Below are 11,221 nucleotides of genomic sequence, written 5' to 3'. Positions count from 1 at the left end.
CGTGCGCGCCTCTACTACGACACGTGCGCGCCTCTACATCGACCAGTATGTACGTACACGTTCGCGACCAGAATGACAACGCTACGTATGCTTCGACCAGGTGGGACCCGACTGTCAGGCACTTCCTTGCCTGCGAAGATGTAGCTGGTGGGTCCCAGCAGTCAGGGGGGCGAATCACTTTTTTCGCCCGGGCGCACTTCCTTGCATGCGAAGATGTAGCTGGTGGGTCCTAGCAGTCAGGGGGGCAAATCATTTTTTTCGCCCGGACGCACTTCCTTGCGTGCGAAGGTGTCGCTGGTGGGTCCTAGCGGTCAGGGGGCGAATCATTTTGTTTTTTTGCCTGGACGCACTTCCTTGCATGCGAAGATGTAGCTAGTGGGTCCCAGCAGTCAGGGGGAAACGTTTTTTTCACGAAATACTGTGGCCCATCCGGTGGGTCCTAGCTGTCAGGTGGAGGAATCATTATTTTCCGTGTAATAAGGAGGCACTTCCTTGCTGCGGCCGTGGACCCAGCTGTCAGCCTCTCCACATACAGTCCACGTCCGATGGAAGTCATTCCTTGACCACGTTGACCACGCTGCGCCAAGAGCACCAGGGCGGTGGACGACGGCGAGGCCTAGGAAGGGGACGACGGGGAGCCGGGGAAGACGCGGCAGTGGAAGCCCGCGCGGAGAGGTGTATGAGGGTTCACTTGTTCGGCTGCGGTGTGAGGCTGCCGTCGCCGCAGGGCCTAGCCAGCGGTGGGAATAGTAGGGGGCGGTGAGGCCTCCGCGGCAGCACAGTCGGCCACGGGAGGCAGGAGCATGCGGCACGAACGGCGCTGCTTTGGGCGGCTGGAGCAAGAAGACCAAAGGTTAAAGAAGCACTACAGCCGTTGGATGGACATCGTACGGTCACTGGAGCTAGAATCGTTCATATGGACTAAAGTTGACAAAGGCCCCCGTCCCAGTCAACTTAGTAGGCCCACAAGTCAGCCTCCCACCATGGTGGGTCCCAGCTAGCAGGGGAGTATTCATTTTTTGTGCGTAATAAGGAGGCACTTCCGGTGGGTCCGAGCTGACAGCGCGGGAATGTTTTTTTCATGAAATACTCTGGCCCGTCCGGTGGGTCCCAGTAGTCAGGGGGAAACGTTTTTTTCGCGAAATAAGGTGGCCCGTCCGTTGGGTCCCTGCTGTCAGGTGGAGGAATAATTATTTTGCGCGTAATAAGGAGGCACTTCCTTGCAGCCGCCTGGACCCAGTTGTCAGCCTTGCCACGTACAATACTCTTCCGATGGAAGTCGGTCGTTGACCATGTTGACCACGCCGCGCTGAGAGCACCAGGGCGGTGGTCTGGACGACGGCGAGGCCTAGGAAGGGGACGAAGCAGAGCCGGGGAAGACGCAGCAGCGGTAGCCCACACGAAGAGGAGTACGAGGGTTCACTGGTTCGGCTGCGGTGTGAGGCTGCCGTCGCCGCAGAATGACAGGGGGTGTGGGTGAGTAGAGGGATGGCCTGGCTAGCGGTGGGAGTAGTACGGGGCGGTGAGGCCTCCGCGGCATCACAGCCGGCCATGGGAGGCAGGAGCACGCGACACGATCGGTACTGCTTTGGGCGGCTGGAGCAAGAAGACCAAAGGTTGAAGAAGCACTACGGCCGTTGGATGGACATCGTACGATCACTGCAGCTAGAATCGTTTATATTGACTAAGTTGACAAAGCCCTTGGTACGCGTCAACTTAGTAGGCCCACAGCTCGGATTTGGCAGAGAACATATAGCCCATTTGCGATTTGTAAGAATGTACAACCCATTTTTCAATTCTAATGGAATTTACTACAGCCCATTTAAAGTTTGTTAAAAGTACAGCCCAACTTCTAGCTAGAACAATGATTAATAATTTCAAACAACCGCTCAAAACAGAATTCAAAAAAAAATTCCCACATTTTGATGGGATCCGAAATATTTTTATCTGAAATTTCTAGTCAGGTTAAATATAATTTCAAAATAAAGTTGTATCACGTTAAAATCCAACGAAATATTGTGCGCGCAACAAGTAATGAATTAAAATTTCCAAATTCCAAAAATAATATATTTTTCAAACTAATTACGTGTTTGGTGCATAGTAATTTCCCAGTTATTATAATTACATCCCATTTATTATTTCTTAAAGTCCATTTTCTCGTTAAGCCTAATGCATACCTCCTAGGAAACTTTGCAGCCCAGCGGGGCGGCTAACAAGTTGACGCGGATATTGTGTACAACTGTCGGCCCAGTTGCATTGCCGATGTTGAAAAAAAAGGCATGTGTAGTACAGTACAACATAACATGGTTACTCAGCCCACATTCAGCGACGCAGGAAAGGCCCAAACAAGGCTTCTGTACAACTTTTTGAAGTCACTAAGCTCAATTAATAACTTAAGAAAAAAGTTAGATTATAGTGGAACCTAATTAAAAGCTGTCACGAGAAAATAAATAATTCAATGGGTCCCACTTGTGCGTGTGCGTGTGTGTGTGTGTGTGTGTGTGTGTGTGTGTGTGTGTGCGTGTGTGTGTGTGTGTGAGAGAGAGAGAGACCCATCAGTCGATGCTCGTAAATACATCTTTCAGCCATATGCATTGCTGATGCCGAGTAAAAACTTATATAGTTGACACAATCATATAGAACATCATAGCACACTGAACTTGCATACAAAAATTTCACGCAGGTGGCACAATCAGGATGGAAGCAGTGGATCCCTACGGGAAGGGCCATGTTGAAACCAACAAAGTCGTACATAATGGTTCATCGTCTTTATAAATGACGGGGAAATATCTTGAATGTTGTGCAGAGAAAACAGGCAGACAACACAATAAGTTCTGCTAGCACATTAAGTTGACGTACAACCCTTTCTAAAAAAACTTCAAGTACAAAATTAGAATAGGTCACAGTCAAATGTACTAGCATATCAGTGCTTCAGACCCATAGCTCGGATTTAACTAGTACTATCTGACAAGATTCAGTTCTTACCTCAAATTAGAGCACATCCAGGCAGGCGGCCCTGCCTCTTCTCCCAAAGAAGCAGTGGCCTCCGCCACGCGATGGAGTAGGCCCTATGCCCTCCATCGTTCCGAGCAACACGGGGAAAGTCTGACGTTGACTCCTGTAATGGACATCGTCGACGGACCCTGGCACCAGCGGTGGCGGCAGGACTTCGATTGATGGATTGACCACTTCTTCGACATGCACGAACACTCGATACATGTACATCCCTAACGTGGTCCGCGGCGGCCTTGTTGGCGACGTATAGTACAACCTCGATTATTGCACCGGTATCTCAAGACCAATCACCTTAGGTATGGTGGACGGCTTCTTCATCCATGCCATAACAGTCAGAGCCCAGCTGTCTGGAGGAACAAACATACTTACGAGCTCACCTCCAAGGTCGTTGATAAGCTCGTTCATGGACTCGATGTTCCAAGCACGTCGAGGCATGCCGTGGAAGGTAAGCTTTGTTAAAAACTCAAGCTCAGAGGGCACCGAGCCCCATCCTGGGTGCCACCAATCAAAGCTCACCAGCGCGCCATCGCAGAACAAACGCCGGGAAGATTCGAACACGCGGCTGCAGTCGAAAGTAGTCCAGAACCTGACGAAGAAATCAGCCGATGGTGGACAGACTTCGATGAGCAAGTCACTTATTTGGATGCCGTGTGCAATGCCAAGAGCTTTGACAAGGTCGTCCGGCAAGACGGGAGGCCGGTCGCCGTTGATGGTTACCATCAGTAGTTTGCCGGCAAACTAGTCGTCAAGCGCCGCCATACCACTGTTGAGCGACAGCACGTAGCGACCGAAGGCAGGACGGACCTCAAGATCTCCGGCTCAGAGATCCGCGTTGACTGGCAACATGATAGCGCGCTTGATTATAGGGAGTATAGGAGGGGGATTTGGGGGAACTGGAGTAGGAATCGAGATTCCAGAGGTGGGGGAGGGGCGGGAGACAGGGGATGAAAAGGTAGCATGAATTTCAAGCACGCACCAATATGCTCTCGGTGCTCAAGCGCACGAAAACACCGGTGGCGCCAATATGCCCGGCCTTTTTTTTCAGGATCTTTTGAGAGCCCGGCCCGAGAATCATAATTGACCTGTTTGGCATTGCGTTACTACTCGGCCCATATTCAATGACACCTCACTGGCCCAAGCAAGTGAACATCATCCAAAAGGCAGTGAGCTCAAATTATATAACTTGAAGAAATGATATATACTCTGAACATTGGAGAATGGTGATGCCCTCATTTAGCCCACCAGTAGTTCGAGACAACAAATAGTTTGAAACAACGATATATACAACATTCAAACACTGACTAGTGACTAATACTGACATAAACAGCAAGACATGATAGTTCATAAGAAGTCTTGCTACACCACCAAAACGTACCCATCTGCAGCGCTCAGACTATCGTGATCCAGACGAGAATGACATTCTAAATAGAAGCAACTATTACATAGAAAGTGTGACATAGACGAGGATGACCAAATGACAAGGAATATGCATAAAAAAAGAAAGAACTACCCAACCAGAACTAGTAGCAAAGACAACAAAGTCATTCGAAGAGATGATCCAACACCATCATAATTTGCAGCCCCGCTTCAGCGACCAGTGATCCGGAGACACCAGTACTCCACCCTTTTGATGTAACAGCCCAGTTACCTATCAACCTAAAGGCTTGAACCACATCACTGCCTCTCGTAATTGAGACATCCAAGGATCAAAGTTAATCCGGATGCCTTTGTCATTCTCAGCTTCTTTTGGCTGCAGGCTGTATCGTTGACAATCAGGGGAGTTTGCTACCGAACTCCTAGGGCTCGCCGTGTAGACACAGTTTTCCATAGCAAACAAAGCCTCTCTGCCATCAAGGTCCTTGCCAACGGTGATCTCCTGGTTAATCGGATAATTGAGTCCGAGAAACAGAGAGTGTGAACCAAGGCTGTTTACCCGCCTCCAACTAAAAAATCCTAAAGGCCCCAACAAGCTGATATACTGCTCATAGACGTAACCGCCACTGTCCAGATACTCACGTATTACACGGTGCTTGTATACAGTGGGGTTTTTGCAATATACTTTTCTAGCTCATGTGTCCGAATGATCATCAGTCTTTTGTCGTCGTCTGATCGAGCAAGGAACCAGTTGTGCTTCCCTGTTTTTGCCAAAGGTGGTGTAATTACAAAGGGCAGTAATTGTAGGGACACTTCATCATATCAAAAAGGGCATGCGTTGTTAATGTAAGATCAGCATTGTTCAGAGTATGAGTAGGATAATGCAAGAAACAGCATTGATATGTCCCTGTTAGAACTAGGAGGACAATACAGGGAAATGTATACTGGATTCAAAAATATAGAAGTGCCATGCATGGTTATACTCATGTTATCTCGCAATCGATTCTTCACAAGAAACTACCATGTCATGCATGTTATGTAATCATGTTCTGTCCTCACAAACAAATTCTTCAAGGTAACTAACAGAACATGCATTGTTATATACTCGTGTTCTGTGGGCAAAATTTTTGTGAGGATATTATTCTAGCCACTGATTGCTGAAGGGCAAATATAAGTATGTACACATGGTAAGCATTGCAGGATTTCACTACTTCCAAATATAGAGTTCTCCATATGCACATTTACTTCCCTAATGTATGGTTAGATGAAACCAATAGTGTGTTGCATGTTTCTACATCATGAAAATGAGGAAATTCATATGGCCATTGATACACACTCATATTTAGTAGTAGTATATAGATTACTGTAAAATAAGGATAATATCCATATATTCCTAACCGTTTGATTATTCAAGGTACAAATTGGCTGTAATGACATGGTCACAATCGCATGAATTAGCTCATTCCAAATATAGCTGATTTACGGCGTCTCTAATATATTGCCATAGTTCTACTCAAATTCTGCTCAAACAGGGATATGCCAATCATCACAAAAAGTTCAAACAGTGTCATGGCGTCATCATTAACATGAGACAGAAACAACTTACACGCGCCGTCCCAGCAATACGTGGTGCCATCTGCTTTGTCGATCATGTAGATGATGCCATTGTGTTCAATAGCATCACAGAAGTGTGTATCAGCTGTGACGATGATCCACTGCGAGCCGAGTTGTCTCCAGCTAAAAAAGGCACCGGCATAAAGATAGGCGAGTCTGCGGTCGAACAAGGCAACTAGCTTGAAGTCTGCGTAATTCGCATGTCGTGTGGGTACTTGGCAGATTACAATCTTCTGCAAAACAAGATCCGTCCAACTTACGTAGTAATCTAGATGACTTGGACCGCGATGGTAATACTCTATATAATCCAACGGAGGAAGGATAATCTCATGGGAGGTCTGGAAGTTCACGAGCACCAACTTTTTACCATCTTCTCTGAAGGCAGCCATCTAGTGGGAGTTCATGCCGACCCAGTACATACCTGCCAAGAAGTTTCGGGCGATGGTGATTGGATCGATGTCGAGGGAAATGATGTACGGCGACACACTACATACCTGCAAAGAAGTTTCGGCTAATGGAGATCGGATTGAAGTCGAGGGGCATCATGCACGCCTCCGTATCATGGTGAGCCGATCTCGCAAGACCAGATAGCAGCAAGTAGGGTGTCTTGAAAAGCTTAGGCCTCGCTTTGATGATGGCCGTGTGCATGTCCCTCGAGCATGCAGCCAGCCGCAGGGCGGTCAACATATCCATACACGAACAATAGAGGTCGAGGATGTCACTGGGGAGATTGCTCCAATCGCGGCTCATATGGATGCTGCGCGGTTCACGTTCGGCCATGGTGGAGTTTGGAAGGGGGCTTGATTTACGGGGGAGAAGGATGTCGGTGCTGGAGTGGCTAGCGAGGGAATAGTGGTACTGGGGGAGGCGAGTGAGGCGACGGTACACGGGGGCACAGTGAGATGGAGACGGAGAAAAAGACGGGGAAGGAGATGGAGATGGAGTGGTGCTATGGGAGCGGAGAGGGAGACGAGGCAAGGCGCCAATGTGTTGTACAGCGGCGGTGACAGACTGCACAGTGCACATGGTGAGGATGACTTTGGTAACCCGAACATGCCGCCTCGCCTGGACTAGTGTCAGGCGCAGGGTATTGTCACTTCACTGTGAGGATTGGATGAATAGTATTTTGACCATCAAGTGTACCACAGTTGTACTACTACTACTACTACTAGTAGGAACATGAGTACTCTAGTATTGTATAGCGGAAATAGGTCTCTCGTGCTAGCATGCCTGTTCACTTCATTGTTCAGGTATCATCCATATTGCGAGCAGAACCAAATTCTCGTGCATGCCCAATCAACGCCCTGCTGCGATGCATGCAGTGGTCGTTCTGGTGCATCAAGGACGGCATGCAGATTGTTCCACACTTGAGAAGAGGAAAAATGGAAAGGTTGAACGCGACAGCAGAGGAAGAGAACGCTGGCTAACGAGGCTGGGAGGGGATTGATCCAGAAGTTAATGCTCCACGCCTAAAGGTTTTGGGAAAACCTGATTTTCATAAGGTGACTTATACTCACCTAAACGGAGGGAGTATTCCTTAACCAGAGAATGTTGTGTCTCCCACTCACGCACTCAAAAGAAAAGGTACGACACATTTTTTTTATCTGTTTGCATAGGTCCCACCTATCAGGAAGGATGGGCACGTACACGAATAGGTACGACTCCTCAGTCTACCCGCATAGCCTTTTCATTTAGTCTACCTAGCCGTCTAATCAACTGCCTGCACGCCACTTCTCCCATTTACTTCTCCATCGGGAACCGATTCGCCTCGGCTTCTTCACCTCTCCTTCGTCTTCATTTGCATCCAAACCCCACTGCGTTCACATTGTTTTAACCTCTTTAAATAATCATCTACTACTTCAATTAGACTAGCCATCTAATCCTAATACTTCAAACCATAGCCCTCCGTTCCAGCGGTTCCAAATGGTGAAAGAGATCGAGATGCAGGTTTTTAGCGTCCAACATGTCCTCGTCGAAGGCTCGATGCGCATAGTTGCCACCGTCACCGTCAACCCAAGGGTTGTTCGGCAGTGGATCAACAATGTATCCAACTCCCTCGAAAAGGTAGAGACGAGTGTCATCGCTCTTGATGCAGAGTACACGGAGCATGCCCCTGGGAAGATCCAGCGCGCCGGTGTCCTTCAGCTGTTCCTCGAAGATGATGTTTTGGTGTACCACATCATACACTCTCCCTCCATACCAGGTGAGCTTCACGATTTCTTGTCTCGGGAGGATGTATACTTCTATGGGGCAGCCATCGAAGGGGACAAACAGAAGATGGAGCCGTACAACCTTGATTTGAAAAGCATCGCTGACCTACAAACCAGAATCAAAATTCCTATAGAAGATTGTGATAAACAGACACCATCCCTATTCGACGTAGCAAATTTTGTGCTCGGTACAAATCTTCAGAAGGGTGACGAGACAGTGGCATTAAGGTCGTCTGGATGGGAGAATTATCCCTTGATGTACGAGCGGATAAAATATGCTGCCCTCGATGCCCGTGTGAGTTTCAAGATAGCTGCAAGGTCCAAATAGCTTGTTGCGAAGCCGTCTCCCATAGAGAATGAGAACAAGAACAAGAAGAAGAAGAAGAAGAAGAAGAAGAAGAAGAAGAAGAAGAAGAAGAAGAAGAAGAAGAAGAAGAAGAAGAAAACGCTGCACCAGCAGGACGACATTATGGACAGATGAACTATTTCCTCTCTTGTAAAAAAATATTCCCTCTCGGTGTATATTGATATAGATGGACTATTTTGATGGTGTGCATGTCTTTGGAACAGAGTAGTAGCGTGGGTCCGCTTGACTATAAGGAACTATTTATCCGCATATATAGCCTTCTCTGCTACTCCTTCTAGTGATCGGTATGCAGTGCATGTGTCCGTAGACATGACAGCTTGTCCATGGAGGTTCAACTACGGCGACCATCACGTTTCATCTCGCGATTCCCACGACGCCTCTCCAACCCACGGCACCACGCCCCCCGACGTGCGCCTCACCCCTCTCGTCCGCACCGCCCCTCTGCCTTTGTGTGCATGACATGTGGGCCACCTAAAATGCGGAGAGCATCAAGTTTCTACCACAGCCACCCGCGATTCCCAGGACGCCGCTCGAACCCATGAAACCACACGTCCCCCGACCTGCGGCTCACCCCTCTTGGCCCCACTGCCCCTCTGCCTTTGGGAGCATTACATGTGGACCAGTCACCTATCGGGTCCACATGTTATTGACTCAAAGGTAGGTGTAGTAAGGCGCTGAAGCTCAGTCCCGACGGCCCTGAGAGGGAAATGTAACTCCTGTGCCAGGGCTTATGGTGCTCCTGCAGCACAAACTCGTGCCAAACTCGAGACTTGTTTCTTTACTATACATGCACGCAACGATTTAATGGACATTGTAATCTCAACATTTTATGGGGAGCTTTAAATTTGAATTTGGAACTTATAAAACGAAAAGATTCAAAACAAATAAACTAGGAGAGAGGGAGTATATCGTAGGATGTGTCCCATACAAAATAAGTCCCCTGGTTTGTCACCGCAAAGACATCTTCCTACTCGTACAACAACAAATTGGCCGCAGATAGCATGGTCCGCCTTTGACCGCCATGTGCAAGGTCCGTGCTATCTTTTATTCAATCTCACCATGGTTCCATTGTACCAATTCATGCGCTGGCCCGTTGCATGGCTGATCCCAATGTTGGACAAAGGTTCTACGGGAACGGTGTCACCGTTGTAAATGTTGTGCAAATTGATGTTGGTACCCTATCGTACATATGCAAGCCAATCTCCACTCGCACCGAGCCTAGCCTGTGAAACAACGGAAAGGGGGAGAATTAGGATATGGACACAGAAGTAGTCTTTAGAATGCATTTACTATGTGATCAAACTCATCTTGCCTGCTCATCGGAGGAAATCTAAGTGCCCCTCAACGAAGGCATCTCAAGGGGCGTCAACTTGCAACTACGGCCACGCCGCGCTGGAGAGACCCCCAAGGAAACATCCTCGTGCGTTCCACGGAACATCAATATGCATTTGTATGAGTAGTTTATCTTGTGAGAGAAAAGGATGAACGAGGGAAGGCCTCTAGAGATAGAGATGGACACTACTACTACCAATGTGCTGGCCCGTGCGTTGCAATGGATCCAAACTATTAGAATAATACTTGTTCACGTGCTTGAAATATAAACACTCTAGTTTTGATATACATGTGTCAGCAGACACAACAGCTTGTCCATGGAAGTTGAACCACGACGACCATCACGTTTCTTGTTTCTACCACTACCACACCCACACGCGATTCCCACGACGCCGCTCCAACCCACGGCACGACGTCCCCTGACGTGGACATGGATCCTCTAACGTGGCTAGCACTGCCTTGCCCTGCCTTTCCTTCGCTGACAGGTGGGACCCGCGCTTATGGGTCCCACATGTCAGTGATAGAATGGTAGGATTGTTCGTGCCCCTCATCCCTCTCGGCCCCACCGCTCCTCTGCATTTGTGTGTATGACATGCGGGCCAGCTAAACTGCGGCGACCCTCAACTTTCTACCATAGACACACCCAATTGGACGCGGTTTGCCGGCTCCGCTGCTGTGCTCCGGTCCGTACTCCCACACCATCGAATTTTCATCCAGCGGCTGTGACACATTTTCATCCGTACTCTGGCCGGTTCATCTCGAACGAGTGAGTCGCGAACCACGCCACCACCATGAGAATGGTATGTTGGCCAGCCGCATTTAAGGTCCGCATGTCATTGACTCATAGGCCGGGCACTAAGCCACTGAAGTTCAGTCCCGTGGGCCCCGAGAGGGAAATGTAACTCCTGCGGGAGGCGTTATGGTGCTCCCGTAGTACGAGCTCGTGCCAAAACTGGAATTTGTTTCTTACTACTACCAATTAGTACTAGTAAGGTACACGTGCATTGCACGCATGAGATTCTAGTGGTTTGTGCATTATGCTTCTTCATGTGGAGTTTTCTGGATTCTAACATGTGGCAAAATCTGGTGGAATGTAAGGTTAGGCATGTTTGATTAACTTAGGTGAGTGTTTGGTTCAAGCCACACCTTAGGCAAGCCACACTAAGGCCCCACATGACATACACACAGAAAATGTGGAAAGATTCCCTTAGGCTTGCCAACTTGTGGCTCTCATTTTGAAGAACTAATAACTTTGCCTAAGCTTAGTTGTGGCAAAGTTAGTCATGAATTAAGTTCAACCATGGAGTCT

This window comes from Triticum dicoccoides, chromosome 1B (genome assembly GCF_002162155.2).
Source record: "Triticum dicoccoides isolate Atlit2015 ecotype Zavitan chromosome 1B, WEW_v2.0, whole genome shotgun sequence".
Classification (NCBI taxonomy): Eukaryota; Viridiplantae; Streptophyta; class Magnoliopsida; order Poales; family Poaceae; genus Triticum; species Triticum dicoccoides.
The sequence above is the reverse complement of the archived record's forward strand: the minus strand, read 5'-3'. Positions refer to the sequence as shown.